Below are 17,108 nucleotides of genomic sequence, written 5' to 3'. Positions count from 1 at the left end.
CTGCCAAAGGCTCGTCTGCCTTCGTCGTTGGCTGGTCCGATTACGCACTTTCCGTAATTTTCGAACCTTACGTCCGGAGAACTTTGGCCTCGGAAGTTCTCGCATTACGTTCTTTTTACACTTTAAAAGCTTCTTACCCGTTTTGAGCCGGGCCCGAATTTTTGCGCGTCCACCTATCTTTTTCGGGTGTTCGGACGTATCGTTTCGGATAGACCGGGTCTGGTTTCGCACCTTTTTCTCTTTCGATTGTGTCCTTTCCTGGTTAATACGATATTATCCGTCTCCGACGTATAATCTGACGTATTTTTGGATACCGTTTCGGAAAATAATGGCGTAAAAATATATCGCACCGTTAAAAGAAAGGGTGAAAAGATAAATGGCCAACAATAGACTCGAAGAAGAAACTGGTAGTTGGGCCACGTCGGTTTCTCTGTGTCTATACTCGGGCGGAGTTCGACGTCACCGCCAACGGCGGCGCGTCCGTTTGGAGAAGGCAAATGCTAAATGTATTGCGAAGAAGAAAAAGTTGGTCGCTTCCTCTTCAATAGAGAAGAACGAAAAACACGCGCTGTCCAACACCACGTTTACCACGTAGTTTACCACGTAATTCGATGTTTGTTACTACTAGAATTTGTAAGAGTTTCCAGTTATAAATATTGATTTTCAACATCAACTCTTCCTTATCCTTTTTAAATTGAGGGAAACTCCATCTTTCCTTCATTTGGCCTTCGGATTTGATACTTCGAAAAAGACCGAAAGACTGTACAGTATATAGTCTGTAAGACATATTTTATGAAATTTTGTTCGACTTTCTCTGTTTCTCTTTCAATATTAAGCTATACGGGTAAACTTCGCCATACGTCGGTAATTGGTTCCAGGAGAGGCGACGTAAGTCAAATTTACTTGCGTAGTTACGACGTAAGTCGTAACTACGCAAGTAAATTCGTCGGTAAACTCGAAACTACGTCTTCCACCGTAGTTTCGACTTACTCGAAACTACGGTGGAAAACGTTAATAACGAGCACTTAAAGACCGTTAAATAAAACGACGACACAGAAACACGGACGTATTCGTGTTTCGTTCTCTAGGATTTACGATGATTATATTAGTATTTACTCTAAATGTACATATTTTAACATGATTTTACGCGCTTTTAACGCTTTTCTAGCGATATTACGACTTCGATATTTGTGGCGGACGGATGTAAAGTCGAGTAAAACGACTTAAACTCGATTTTTATTTTTCCGTATACTTTTTTGACAAACGACGTATAATCGAGGACGACGTAACTCGAGGTAGGCCTATACCTGTACATACTTATTTGGGCTCAATTTCTAACGAGGATGTCATTCCGAAGTCTGGAATTTTAGATTTATGTCCTTACCTCTCGGCCGACGCGAGGACATCCGGGTTTAAAGTTAACAATTGTATGCCGGTGTTTTTTATTAACCTGTCACCTTTCCTTACAAACCTCTATTAGCAAAACGGAAACCGAAGTTGATAACCCAAATAGCACGAGCTACAGTTTACGTTCGATCCAAAGAACGAAGGGATACTCTAATACGAAGGATGAAATCCGATTGTACTGTACAGGAAATTGCTCCAGTAGTTGCTGCTTTAGTAAACTTACAAAATCCATTGCCGACGAAGGTCGTTAACAATCGCGTGTAACTTTAGTGATGTGTAAAATAATTAATGTTTGCGTGGGGAGGGTGAGGGAAAGTGACTAGGGGAGGCAAAGCGGTTCGCGGCGATTTTAACCACGCAATTTCGCAGTTGGCAATAGTGTCGGTACCTAAGCTTAGTGTACTCTCGTAACTTTTTTTCACCCTTTATAGTTTGGTGATAGGGCTTCCGAGTGAGCGAGGTAAGTTGAATTACGCATTTTTGTAACATTTTAAAAAAGTTTATCCATCCAAATATATCCTAGCTAGTATTTAAAACAAAATGAACAAGATTTAGGTCATTGTTTCGATACGTCGACCGTATCTTAGTGTTATTTTCAGAGCGCGTTAATTCTATGTTAGACTTATTTTTTAACTGCGTGGAAAGAATGATTTGACCAGAATTCCATCGAGGGCAAAATGAATCGCGCGCTGTGAGGTAGAGTGAATGGGTTTCCACTTTATCTCGCGGTTAAAATAACCACCAAAACAAGTTTGTTGTCTTATTAAGCTATTACACTGCGCTGTTATAGCAAACTACCGACATACAGTAATATAAAAAATAATACGTCGTTTAGATGGTTCTAAATTACCTAAAAAGCCCACACGGGATTCGTGGTCCGAGGCCAAAATGGTTTAGCATTGAAAAAAATAGAGGAATGAAATGTCAACCAGAAAAGCTGCGGAAACGTTTCAAATGCCGTGGTGGTGCTTTGTCCCTCACTGGTGATCCGCTCTAACCACTCTGTCTGACAAAGTGGATATTTTACTAAGTAGTACAAGAATTTAGAATGTTTAGCTGATAACTGGGTAAAATACAGAAGCCGAGCGTATTTAAAAGTACTCGAATCAAAAGTTAACCGATTCCCTTTGCCTCACCTTCCCCTATACAATGATAATAAAAAAAGAAAGAAATTTATGTTGTTTGTTTTCTTTTATTTTGAAATTAAAATCTACAATAGACGATAATGGCAAATGACAAGATTAGCTTTAAGATTGACAATAAAATTTATGTTTAAAATTTACCACGAAGAGGAATGGGGAATATAATTTTACTTACGAAATTAATCGTATAGTCTATATTAACTTCCCATCCGGAATCTTTAAAAGTAGTAATTATGGCTCGAGATGGTGTCGATAATGTAACATCACGTAAATTTCTATTAATAATGCGCATTAATTCCCGGACTCGATGCTGATAAGAATAACCTGGGTTATCGGGTCGATTAAAAGATATGGCCCAATTTCATATTTTTTAAATGAACTTTTGAAGACAAAACGTTTCCTTTCTCAACCAAACAAAAGGCAGAAGCGCTCGACTCTCCCGAGGATGGATAGAATACCGCAGTTCTGCACTCGACGGTCTGTTTTAATTTCCTTATAGCCTATATGGAAGTGGCTACGCGTTCATATGCGTAGACTGAACTTTATCAAAACTGTCTCCCCGATAAATTCTTCGGAATCCTAAGTGATAGGCTCTATCTGTTTAACGATTTTAACATCAGTCCGAACTTAACGCCTGTTAGTCGACCATTTCAATAAGCCTCCAGGAATATTTTTGTTTCTGCTCTTTGGTTCATTCGGAAACATAATCTATCCCTATGTTTTAATAGATGTTTGCTCTGTTTCTTCTAACGACGGAATAATGACTCGGACCATAATACGGTAACCATCCCAAAGCTTCTGTTAACCCCTTTTTTTCCTACACTTCTTATTTCAAACAGCAATTTCAAAAAGAGTCAGGAATTCTAAAACTGGCATTTCTCCACCAGTGTGTAGGTCTGTTTTTGAAATGCTTTGTGTAGAATACAGCAGTAACCGCTCCTATGCCACGACGCTGGTCAAATCTCTTTGGACACGTGCCGGAATGCTGCGATCAGCTCATATTCAAAGAAACCCGAAAAGAATTTCGAATGTAAAAATACATCCGTGTATCAATGGCAAGATAGGCCTATTTCGACATCCATTTCGGTCGGCGAGAGCTGTAAGTGACCAGATATTTTAAAATGGTTGCTAGTTTATCTAACGCGCGGAAGTTGTGTCAAATTTATCCAATTGATGAAAATTACGTTAGAACAATCATCTGGAAAAAGTTAACTACAACAATTTGGAATTATTCATCTATGTAATAAGCATAATACACTTTTCAGCATTGATACCCTCTTTCCAAAACATTTTAAATATGTAAAATAAAAAAGGTAAAAACAGTATTTCCGATCATCATTTACTACGGACGTTGGCAGAAAATTTTCCAGGAAACAAAGCTCGAAGACAAACAAATAGAGGATCGGGGAAAAATGCCTAACGTTTTGCTTGCGAAAGAAATTATAGCGATAATTTGGGTTTTGGGGGCCTCTAACGAAAATATCATATTCTTAAACATGTTTTCCAAATAAAACTTCGGAGTATATCAAAAAAAAAATTATGTATTGTGTTTGCAACGACGACTTCTTCACTGTCTGGCATTTTAGGCATCTCGCCCGAGTATCCGGATTAGATGCCAAATGCCATTGGGGTAAAATAACAAATATAATTGCATAATATTAATTTTCGAATATCTTAACCAAATTTAATTTATTGCATATTTAGTACGAAACACTTTATAAGTGTAACAGCTCAGTATATAAGTATTATTAAGTTCCCGCCCGTTCTAACGCGCTCAATAGATAGCTGAAAGCTTTCTTCGGTCCAAGAACCTTTTCGAGAAGTCCTTATATAATTTCTATGCATATCCTGCAATAAAACGAGAAAACAAACATTTGTTGAAAATAGGTGTTATCCCAAGAGAAATGTGGCATTTTTCCCATTTGTCGGGGTAAGATGCCTAGTGGAGTCACGTGTTCCAGCGTGTCGGATGGGAATCGACGGTAGCTGACAATGGAAACCTTAGAACCTTGACTACATCGCACATTTTAATTGTGTTTCGTAATTTTTAATAAATTATATTTTAACTTTTAGTTTTAAAATTACTCTCAAAACATTTCACGACAGGAAACTTGGTTCTTATCTCGCTTTATTCTTTTCGGATGTAGAAAATGTGGTAACGGTAGCCAACTTTAGCTTTCCGCACTCAATATTTGCCCAACGATCCATCGTACTGCGAGATCTGCCCTTCGGAAACGTCCTGATAACGGAAGTACACAGAACTTTCGTTTCCCATTTCTAAAAGTGTTAAGGTTTAGCTTTTCTCTTCCTTTAAAATAAGAGATTGGACATCTCTATGAATTAAAATATTGTTTCTTAAATTTCGTACTAAATTAATTGGGAAAAGGACCAAACACCTCCCATTTTTCGGTTAAGAAAAAAGGAAGATGTTTCGACATACTTCCGATGCAAGAGAGGTTGAATTTCCTTTTTACCAAACCCTTATCACTGCATTTATCGCAAAACTTCAGCGTCATCCGAGGATTCACCCCTCCTTGACGTATAGAAAATACTTTATTTTGATTGGACAAAATCCAAAAATATACCGAATTTCGCGCTCTGAATGGGGAGTTCGCCGCCGATCTTCGAGAGAAGACGATCCTCAGAGTTCGCCGCCGATCCTTGAGAAGAGAAGATCCGTTCCAAACCAGGAAGACGTCTCTCCAGTCCGCCGTTGAAGATGTCCACCGATTCTTAAAAGAACTCTAAACTGAAAAGTCCTCGTTACAGATCCCAAGATTTTACTCGATATCATCCGAACTTGATAAGATAGTATACAACTGCGGATTTATGTAAACTCTCTCTCTCCGCGAGATAGGTTTAATATATTATTTTGTAATCCATTTAATTTGTTTTATTAAATCTTATTATTGTTTTTTAAACACGGTCTCATCTTTGTCTCACTATCGAGCCTACGTCCTATCCACCTACTCGCGATCCCCCCAGTCGAAATTCCTCTCGAACCAATGTTAGAGTGTCTAACGCTATAACTAGACTGGTGTCTGGAAAACAACTTACAGGGGATCCTCACGGAATCCCGTTTTTCATTAAAGTCTTAGGAAGCCGTCCTTCGACTCCGCGGCCCAGTTTAATCGACTGGAAGCCGATTAACTGGCACACGAGTTTTGTCAACTACGTACCCCCGGCTAGCCCCTCACAGCACAAACACATGACGGTATCTGACGTCACCGTTTGAGAATAACAAAAATTAGGCATCTTACCCCGAATCACTATGCATCAATAAATTTTTAGTTACTTTGGATTTTTTTACAAGTAGATTATAGAATCCGGTATTGCATAGATACAAAAAGACAGACAAACGGTCCCACGGTCGGAGATGTAAAGTTACGTATCTCGATAACTTTTGCAATTATAATTCGTAAAATGTTTTACTCTACCTCAAGGGGTAAGCGCCCCGTTCGCCCTCCTTGGTGGACGCCCGTATCTTATACCAATGGTTCTTAGTCCGGGGCCATTGCAATCCTAGAGATGCGACGTATTATTTTAAGAATACGTGCAATTCGCGCAGTTCCAAAAATGTTTTTGGGAATGTTGTCAGAAGAAAAGGTTAGGAAACACATATAATTTCAAGTATATACGTGACCATCCAACCTACCTCGAGATGGCAGATCGTATTTGCGTACAGTACACTCGTAAGACAATTAACCCGTAAATTACTGTATCAACAAAATGCGTATTTGCATTTTCATTCTTCTACAGAGGACGCGTTCGTCATCAATTTATATAAGTTACAAAGGCTCTTACACACGTCGACTGTGTACGGCACACTTTATTCGGCATCCGGGCGCAGCGCCAGTGATCCCGCGATTAATTAAATAATTGCTCGCGGCCGGAGTCTAAAGCATTCTGTGTTTTTCTGCAAGTTGCAAATTATCTTTAAAAATAGTAATATTTCGTAAACAGAAGTCATTAAGGCGAAAGACGTAATTCCGCCCGTCGTCCGCCGGTTGTCTGCCCGGTCGACCCAAACCGCCATCTTCGAGCCGACACGTTCGTCCACTAAGGAACGAAATGACACGTTGCCGAAAATGAAAATAGAATAAAATAAAGAGTTACCCCACACGGGAAAAATGCTGGGATAAAAATAGGTATAAAAGGTTTACTTAAAAACCATTTTATTGACTCTAGACGACAAGACGAATCTAACTTTCTATTTATATTTTTAGTTTGCTTTTCAGCAAACTTCGTAATACAGTATTGCATTTCATTTTCTGTTTTTCTTTTCCTACGCCCGTCACAGGCTGGCGGTGGCGTCCGATATAGGCTGCTTTAAAGAAGAAAAATTTATATATAAAATAGCTTAAAATCCAGGAAAAAAATACAAAGGCGGCATTGGGGATTAGACCAGCTTTTGTTACGAATAGCCTCGGTCGACAAGGGGCCGATTGTATTCCCGATCGATATCGTCCATGCAACAAATAATATCCGCAAGAAAGTTTTTCCGTATCCATTTCGTCAAAATTACCATACAATGACAAGTTATCGAAGAACCTGCCACACATTGGCGCCATATTTCAAATAATACCACTCTTCTAAGTTTGGAAATTATAAAGTCATTCCCACGCATAAAAACAGCGACGTCATATATTAAAAATATAACCAATCCGCAATACGGGCCCGTGCTACGATGGGACGAACAATAGAAAAAACAATTTATAAAAGTACGACGTCGTTTTAGAAACATATAAATTACGGAAGGCCGTTTGCCTTCCGTAAATAGGGATCCGTATGGAACACTAGAACAAACTACCACAATGTTACGAAGCAGTCACGTCGATCTCCGGAACTCAACTAAACTATTCCACTCCGAAAATAACGAAACGTTAACGCAACGAGTGGAGAATCGTGGCTTTAGAACAAATACAAATCTGCGGTTCTCTCCCTACTTAAAGAATACAAGTTTTGAAGTGATGCTTTATAACTCTTCCGACGAGTGGTACAAATACAAAAGGTCGGCACGGTTCGATATCGGTTCCCACGCCGTTTAACATTTACGCGGACGATGCGGTCCCGAAACTGTAGAATATAACCGCGGGACGTTAGTAGGTACTGTACGCGAACGACGTGACAGTAACTACTGCCCAAAGGAATACAAACAAACCGGCCAATCGAACTAACTCTGTTACGATCAGATTGCCGTTTTCTTACTCGGCATAATGTGACAACGCATTTCGACAAGACTGGGGCAACTATATAGGAAGAAATAATTATTATGGTATTATTATCGAAGAGTAGAAAATTACGGACGGTAACAGATGCTTCTCGGGGGCGAATCCTAACCAAAATTTTTGGGCACGCTGAAAGTTATAAAAATTATAGGGTTATCTCTAGCACTAAACAATAGGCAGAAACGTTATTTGGTGCGAATAAACAAATATGGACTACCGTAAAGCCCATTATATCTACACACGAAATATATTATAATGAAACAGTATTAAAAATTTATGATAATAATTCAAATTTTGTAGGCCCTCGACAATCGGGGCCCGGAACTTAAGCCCTGTTAATCTCTACGTAAACCGCTCCCGTACACAAGACACGTACTGTACGCTGAACGGTTACCGCCAGCATTCGATACAATCTGGCCGCGTTAAACGCTTCCAATGACGTCACGCGAGCGCACTCGTTTGCCGCGGCAAACGTCCACACGGGCGATCCGAGCGATCGAGTTCCCGCAGACTTAAAACAGCTCGTGCTAGCTGTCAATGCACAAGCAAACACAAATAATAAGAGTGTTTGCACGTTAGAATAAATTATTATTGGCGTATTTGTTCTCATATAAAAAGTATATCGACAGTCAAAACTTTCTCGTAAGTATGCGGTGCGTGCTAAGCAAGCCCAGAGAATTCGTTCCCGGTCTAAGTTTGACGACCGATCAAACCGGAACCGGTCGACTCGGCCGGTGCCGTCAGACAGTTACACACTTAAATCTTAAATATCGATAGTGTCGACCGAAATTAAACCGGAAACGGCCCGGTTCAATTTAATACCTTTCGACTACGATTGTCCGGACGTCTTTCCGCTTATCCGCCTCGGTTAATAAACGTCCGAAAAAATCTTGGAGTTTCCCCTAGGGCGGATTAATTTCCTATTGCACTGTAAGAGGCTTAATTTGCCCGTCTTTTGGACATTTTAACCTCCCGGTTACCGGGGAAGAGGCCGGGTTCATTTTGGACGGCGGAAAAATCGTAAATCGGTGCCGCCTCCGTCGTTACCCTTCCGAAACCACGCGGCCGGGCCCTCCGCTGGCGGTTTACTCTGGCCGGGTCGTGCCCCGTTTCGGCTTCTTTCCGGCAATTATTTGCCCGGTTTAAGCCGGCCCGACGGGGCCCGGGAGTAGTTTTGCCGTTTATTGCGGATTAATTTACGACCGGTGTTCCATTACCGGCTCCGCCGCCAAAAGGACGAACGGGTGGAAAAGTAGATTTAGCGGACGGGATCGTAAGAAATAAACCTCGTTGGCGTAGGAGGACGAAGGAGAAAGTGTCGAGTGGGGAAGGGACCGAAGTAAGATTTTAATGGTTTGGGGGCGGAATTAATAGCAAAACTACGCTTTCGGCCGGAGGAAATTGGCGGCGAAAGCGCGAAATCGCGCTATTCGCCTCCGTTGGGAGATTACGCCGAACGGTTGGCGTCGGTACTCCTGTCCAAACGGAGAAACACGAGAACGGAGCCGGTGTTAGTACTAAATGGCCCGGCCGTCGTATATACGAAAGAGATCCACGTCGCGCAGTGGTTCGGGTGAGTAATCTGGCTCGACTAAACTATTGTTTTTTGTGGTAAAAATATAGAAAGATGTGCAGTCGATTATTCATTTTTAGTACGAATAATAATTTTCAAAAATTTCGGGTTTATGACGCAAAAGAAGGTGACGAAAACAACAGCGACTGTGATAAAATACAATACATATTTGAAGTTAGAGGCTTATTTCTTTATTTATTATCGTTATCTCGGTCGTCGTGCCTGTCGTCGACGGCTCGGTCCGGCAATAGTTCGGGACATGTGTATTTTTTATCCAAAGAGGGTCCGAAGAAAGTAGCAACGTACGCCATTTTATCGCTTCTAGAAAACTTACGGATATGACGTTCCCCGAAAGAAAAAGAAATTTTAACGTTTTTATCCAAGAATTGTTTCCACGCGGAATGACGATTAGTCCATCGTCCTTTATGGCTTTACATAATTTGGCAATGTTACTTTTGACTCGTTCCCAAATATGTCCGTCACACCAATTTTAGACATTACGTAGTCGCAACTTCGAACAGATCTTTTCTTAACATTCCGTTCTCCATCGGTAAAAATTAATTTTAACAAAGTTGGTTCTCACCAATGTATAAGTCCTACGTTACTCGGACGACTATCTTAAGTGTTGAATATGTTTTTGCGACGGACTTCCGAGGCCTTTGCTGTTGCGGGCCAAAACCAGCGACGAGAGTTGCTCAACATTCCCGGCAACATTTATAATTTTGGCGGCGCCATCAGTTATCGTATTTTATTAAAAACGACAAAATCTTGATTTGAGAGGAGGGAGGAATTTTATTAAAAAAATTGTAAATGTTAATAACCGGTAAGATCGTCATTAACTCCGACCCTACCGGACCCCCATTAACTCCCCACCCCTTCACCTTTAACTACCAAAATTTAATCGCATCGATCCCGTAATAAACAAATCTCTGTGCAGAATTTCAGAAATCTTCGACAAAATGCGCCGGAGTTATTAAGCTTCCGACGGGGCGAACGTAATCGTGCCCCACACGCACAAATTACTCCCGAATGTTTTTGCGTTTCACGATGTTTCGACGTTTTCTAAGTCTAAAAATGGGAGTCGTATTTTGTTCGTTCGCCACGCTTTCCCTATGTTATAACGGCCGGAAAAATAAAAGTAAAATAAAATACGGCCTTAAAAATATATAGATATCAGAAAATAACAATACATAAAAGTTTTAAAATGCATTAAAATTAAGGGTAGACAAATGTTTTATTTTCCAAATAACTTTATTTCGTCGGCGGGAAATTAGGTGTGTACGAGGAGAAAATCGGAAGATGCAAAGATTGCGGCGCTAAATAAGGGACATTTGCATATTTCCGTGCGAATTTCGTTAATTACTTTTTAATACCGATTCTTACCCGTAGATACGTAACCACTTAAAATGGCATTAAGGCATTATCTAGGCTGCTTCGGTGTACAAAAATTTTAACCGTTTGTTCGGTCGGATTCTTAACGAGAACCACCCGGCATCGTTCGTCGACCGAGAGGTGACTTTACGGACGGAAGCGGAAGCCGTTCGAAGACGGTTGCGGGCAAACGTGGCCGGCGATGGGCGGGAAGCGTCGGGAAAGAATCTGGCAAAGTAAGTGGTCGTTTCCGTAGTTGCTCGTTTTCGAAAAATCGCGGGGCGCCGACGGAAAACGATCGGTCCGGCCGAACACCGGTTCGCCGAATGTGCCCGTTATAAAAGCGGGTCTGCCCGCGCACTACCGGAGGAGGGTGGAGAGTCTTCCGACCCGGTTACCTGGCCTTCCCGTCGACGTGCGGCGGCCGAAAGACCGGGCGCCCGGGCCGGATCGATGGCATTTCTCCCCTAATGGTGGAATATTCCCGTCCGAGACGAAACGGGAATGGAACCGACCGGATTATTTCCAAATGTAGAAACGTTATTACGGAGCCGACGGAGTTCGCGAAACGACGCGGGGGTGGTTAATTTCTTTCTGCGGGAAGATTCTCGGTGGCCGAAAATATAAGGTATTTTGCTTTCGAGGTTCCGGAAGCCGTCGGTGGTACTCGTACCGTCGCCGAGATTTTCCGCCTTTTTTTACTAGCCTTTAAAAAATTTGTTTACGTCCGTCGCTCCGCACCCGAGCGACTTTATTTTCTTCAATTATCGATAAAGAAATGTCTCCGACAGAATTAAGGTAAGCTAAATCCGTATGTGGAAAGCTGGTGGACGAAAGCGGTTTCGTAGACTACTCGCGGCTGGTGGAAATTGCGAGCGGGAAGACGAAGACCCCTACGTCGATAATTTCCGAGTTGGAAGAACCAACTGCGGGAAATACTTAAATTTATCTCGATACTCGCAACGGGCGTATTCGTTATTAATATTTAGTCGATCGTTTTTGTTTCGCTTTAAGGGGAGAGGCAAAAATAATCTTTTACTACCCACCTTCCGTTGGCTCGGCGTCGGGTTTCTAAAACTTCCTTCGCGTTACCGATACAGGAAATTAAATTAAATTAAATTCCGCGCACTGCCACGTTGGTCGGAGCAGCGAACAATTTTACAAAAAATTTCCAGCGTTTATATAAAGCTATAATACCACCCCAGCCGAATTAAGATATTATCTTACGGGGTAACGCGTCTCCGGAGGTCTGGCGTACGTTTGCGACTATGCAAAATAATTTTTGGCCTCGGTAAGCCAATGAGGATAGGTTTGCATCGGTCTGGCCTTACGCTTCGCTTCTATCGGGAGAAAGCCAGCGGAACACGTCGAACTTAATTCTATGTATTCGAAGAACCGACTGAGGGAAGAACGGCGGTGATACCGATTTCGATTTATACGGCGCGGTTAAAAGAAGAGACGAAAATTCCAACGGTGGAAAAAGGCACTCTATTTTATCCGAGAATACGTTGGCCTGAGGCACCTTCGTCCGCGCAATTTTCGAACGGCCTTTCGTGGCCGGAAATAAACAACGGGGAAATTTCTCGGGCGTAAAAGATTTAATTAAAACTTATTTCGTTAATTTCAAACGTCGCTAGCGGATTCGTTTTGCCGTCTTTTTTACTTATTTTTTGCACTTTTTGTACATTATCTATTTCGTAACATTGTAATAACTGTATTTCATTTCTGCGCTCCGAAACGGGCGTCGATCTACTGGAAGAAATAATTCTACACGTAAGACAATTGCTGGCATTTTCTGAGATCTTGTGGCTCAGTTTCGGAGTCCGGGAGGAAAAAGTGTAATTTCCGTTAAGATGCGGAGGCCAAATGCCCGTTTCCCCCATCGCAGTTACTTCGGCGGAAATTTCCTCCGACCTACCGCGGTCGTTTACTTAATAATTAATTGCGTAAACGATAAATTCTGCCGTCATAATTAAAATTACTCGTCCGATTCTTCGACGGAACTCTTAATGTAGCGAAATATATTTACGAGCATTTATGGTAAAATAATCCTCATAAATCCTCGTAAATATAAACCTCACTCCTTTCTTTCTTCGGTTAGACTAGGGCTTACGAAGAACAGACCGAACAAATACAGAAGAACGACTGTTTACGCGGTGCTCGGTATTTGCAAATACGGACGGGGATTTGTAGAATGATCTGTCGGTAACCGGAATAAGTCCGCGATGCTGGAAGAAACCGCCCCACTCGACAACTAACGTTACCAGAAATCTGCCCGGACAATATTTCCCGACGACTCACCGCCACCCGTCTCTTTTCCCCGTAATAAGGCTTTGGAAACGGGCCGAGTTTCCGACAAATTTTCGGTAATTCGGCCATTCTTACCGTTAAGAAAAAAGAGAAAAATACGGCGCGGAAAGTCGAAATAATTACCGAGATAGTCGACGGTTAACGCACTGCCATTAGCCGGACAAATCTAATCTCGTCTCTTCGGTTTTAATCTACAGAATTTCTTTTTTATTAGGTATTAAGAAACTGCTCAAATTTCGACCTTTACCGTCGTGTCGATTGCCGCGGGACCGTCCCGGCCAATCCGGCAAACGATCGGTGGCGGGGATCGATTAAAAGAAATTACGCGATGGTTAATGAAAACAATTGTAACATTTTTACGCTCGGCGACTCGACAATCACCCTAAGTCGGTATCGAGTAAACTTTTCGGCGGTCGTCGGGCTCGCACCTAGCCGGTGGGGATTCCGAATTCTCTTCCAGTGTCTGACGCTTAAATAGGGGCCGATTTTCCGTAGAAGCAACGTCATCTTGCTCGGTCCCGTTAAATTCCACCGCGGCGGGGCGGATTTTAAGGGCGGGCTCCGACTTCCGAAGGGTTTTTCAAAATTCCGACTTTACACGTTTTTCTAATGACACCGAGTTTGGTTTCGTAAGCTCAATTTTAATTACGTACGAGTTTACAATTGGCAGAAAAATTCGAATATGTGGTATATTAGCTCAAATTTTATTGAAAATGAAACACTAATAGTACCTACTTTGTTTTTATTTGTTTAAAAATAGGTTTAATATGTATTTTTATATTTCTTTCTCTTTTTTTAAGGGGCCGAATATTTTCTTTCGCGCCCGGGGCCTCGACCCACCTTAACTCCCCTCTGGGCGGGCCACAAATATTTTGTATATTCCATACGTAATAAAAGAAGACGGGTCTATTTCGATGGTTCAAATAGGCTGGCGGGCTGGATTAAGCCCGTCCGGGACCGGATTCGAACCGGAGCCGCAAATGGGACAGGTTACGTTAATTGATTGCGTTAGTCTGTTTCTTTCCTTCATTTACTAACCTTGGCTAGGGCGAGACACATTGGGTGATATAGCCTCCCGGTCGACGGTCCCGCTTATTTTTTGCCTAACCTATATTATATAATTTATCTTATTTTGTTACAATACGGAACGTCGGCCCACGCACGCTTTTTTCTACTTCCAGAAAACGAAAATATCGGCTACGTACTGTACATCGGTTCTTTTCAATGTATTTTTTGCTTTATTGGCAGGGAGGCTCTTAATTTCTTAGTAACATCGCTATAGAGGAGAAATTTTCGACGGACATTTTAAAATACAATAAAATTGCTTAAATCGACGTAGCTCGGGAAGAATTTATTCCCCGATACCATCCACCGATGAAAATACTTTTGTCCAGCTTAGGGTCTTTATGTATTAGTTTATGAGAAAATATTAACGGAGATTTCACGCCACGTACCCGAATAGCCTCCATCGGTAAAGCTCGGCAAACCGAACGGTCTTATTTTAATCCCCAATAAGCCGTAATAAATGTCTATCGACAGATAAGCGCGAAGGAGTTGCGCGGTTCTACAGCCCGGGCAACTCGGCCTTCGGTCCTTTAGTACACGTACCGTTGCGTAACTCTTTCTACCCTATAGAATCGACCGTGCCGTTTTAGGCTATCCATACTCGACCGTTACGGCACGTGTTCTTTTCCAAATTAACCAATCGTCGACGTATCAATAAACCGGGTGTAAGATTTTTAGCAGTCGAATTTCGATTGGCCGGATACAATTTCATACGGCGCGTATCGTATTTACAACTACGGCCGAGGTAAAACACCATAATTACCATTAACCGTCCGTTTACCACGATTAAAGTAGTCGAACAAATAACACAAGCCCAGGCGTAACACCGCGCACGGTGTTCCCGAGGGAGGAACAAGTGCCAGTTAATTGAAATCGTACGGAGATTTAAGCGACCAGGAAATACTATTTTCGAAATTTTTTACCCGGTATATAATTGGGTATAATTGTTAAAGAATACGGGCCCGGAGGTAGAACTCTCTACTGGACTCGAATAACGCTCATCCTGGTATTTTTATTTTGATAAGCTTTAACCTATGGTTTGAACCAGAGGGTTCGACCGACCATACCCCTTACTGCCTCTCCGGCCCACTCCGATCGGGAGCTCGACCGGACGGCCTGGATCGTAGACGGGAGCGAAACCGAGTTTATACCGTGGGGCTAAATCGGAACCCGGCCGTTTGCTTTATGTTGCAATTTTTATTGTAATTGCTATATCCGGACTCTGTTTCTATTTTAGATAGACAAAGCTTTGTTAACGTTTGAAATTATTTTCTTTCTTTGTAAAATTGCTTGTACGCTTTAATGAAAAATTAGAGATAAAAGAAACGTGGTACGTTTGCGGGACAAGGATGACTCCGATCCCCGTAAGGGGAAATGACGACCATCAAATGAAAAAAATAAAAAACATGTAATGCTATAATTGCAATTGATGTAAGAAATATTTGTCAATAAATACCGATCGACCTCTGGGATCTCGACCTTTTCTAATTATACTCCTCCTCTATCTCCTCGCTTCCTCTACGGGGCAAAGTTTGTTTACCCAAACGGCCCTCCGCCTCCCTCTTTATCTCGAGTAGTACGGGGTTAGGGTACGAGCAGTTCTGACGGAAACGTCCGGAATTAGCCAACCGGTTCTTTAGATTTGGGGATAAAGCGAAGGCGAGGTACCTGGCCAATTATTAATTAGGCGGGCGGAAAAGGAGGAACCGTATTCATAATTTGGAGAAAGCGAAGGAACGGCGACAGGAACGGAATCAAACTGGGAGTAGGCAGAGTTAGGGACGGCAAGAGCCGGCTTTCCGGCCGACGTGGGTCGGGCATCGACCACCCCAAAACTTCATTTACCGGCTTTTAAGAATTTTGATTTTAAATTCAATTTGAAGATTTTATTAAAAGGCTATTTTAGTATGGAACGTGCCACTTTTATGACTGCGATGACGACGACCGAGTGCCACCACCGCGGGCGAGAGCGTGGGTCCGGTCGAACCCCATTTTTACGGGCGGGAGGGGCGGAAAGAGCCGACGTCGGCGTTTCCGTCCGACGAAAGAAGAAAAATTATAAATTTTAATAGAAGCTTAACGGAGATTTGCAAATTGTTTACCCTGGCAATATAATTCATTTTCCGGGTAAATCGATTCTCTTCTCCCCGAAGCCGCCTTCTTGGCGCTTATAAAACCGTAATAGCATTTTAATATTTACTCATTTGCCAATCTCCTTTCGGGCGCCCGACCCAACGGGTAAACGGCAAAGACATTTCTAAAGACTACGGCATTCTTTAACGCCCGCAGATTTATACAAATAATATTCTTCTCCAAAATCTAGTTAAAATTTTCCAATTATAAAGAAGTTTGCGGGTTTACACGTAAACGGCCGATAATAGAGAAAAATATCCGTTTCCGCAGTCTCTATAAAAAATACGTCGACGGAGATTTCTCCCCGGCGAACTTTACCGCGTATTTAAGCACGGGCAGCCCGCGGCCCTTTAATAGGTAGTTACGCCCGTTTCGTCTTCGGAGGCGTAACTTTTTTTATTATCCACCAGGCCCAGCCCGGTCTTACACCCGGGATAAGGCCGATTTTGTAGGTGTCCCGGTGTGCCGGCGGACGGCGGTTTCACTTTCCGTATTTCCGTTATCCTCGGCGTTAAATAAAGAGTGGAGAAACACCGGTCTGTTGCCGCCGTACTGGGGACGGACGTCGATCCGGCGGATTCGCGTCGGCGTCGACCTTTTCAAGTATACTTTCCAATTACTGGCCAATTGTTATTTCTGGCCACGGAGAAGCGAAAAGCGCCGCCGTCCGATCCGTCTCCCGAGAATATCAATTGGGAAAGGAAGGAAAACGTTAAAGCCATTTCCGAATTCCGTTCCCGGACGACGACTCCGGCGGAATTCTTTTCCCTTTCCCGTAATTGGGCGGCGGACGGAGAAAATTATCGTCCGGGACTTGGGAATAGCGCGCCGCCACTTTCTTCCCCTTTCCCGCAACTTATGGAAATTGAGCGCGGGCCA

The sequence above is a fragment of the Centruroides vittatus genome, unplaced genomic scaffold (assembly GCF_030686945.1).
Source record: "Centruroides vittatus isolate TY-2023 unplaced genomic scaffold, ASM3068694v2 contig_3093, whole genome shotgun sequence".
NCBI lineage: Eukaryota > Metazoa > Arthropoda > Arachnida > Scorpiones > Buthidae > Centruroides > Centruroides vittatus.
The sequence above is the reverse complement of the archived record's forward strand: the minus strand, read 5'-3'. Positions refer to the sequence as shown.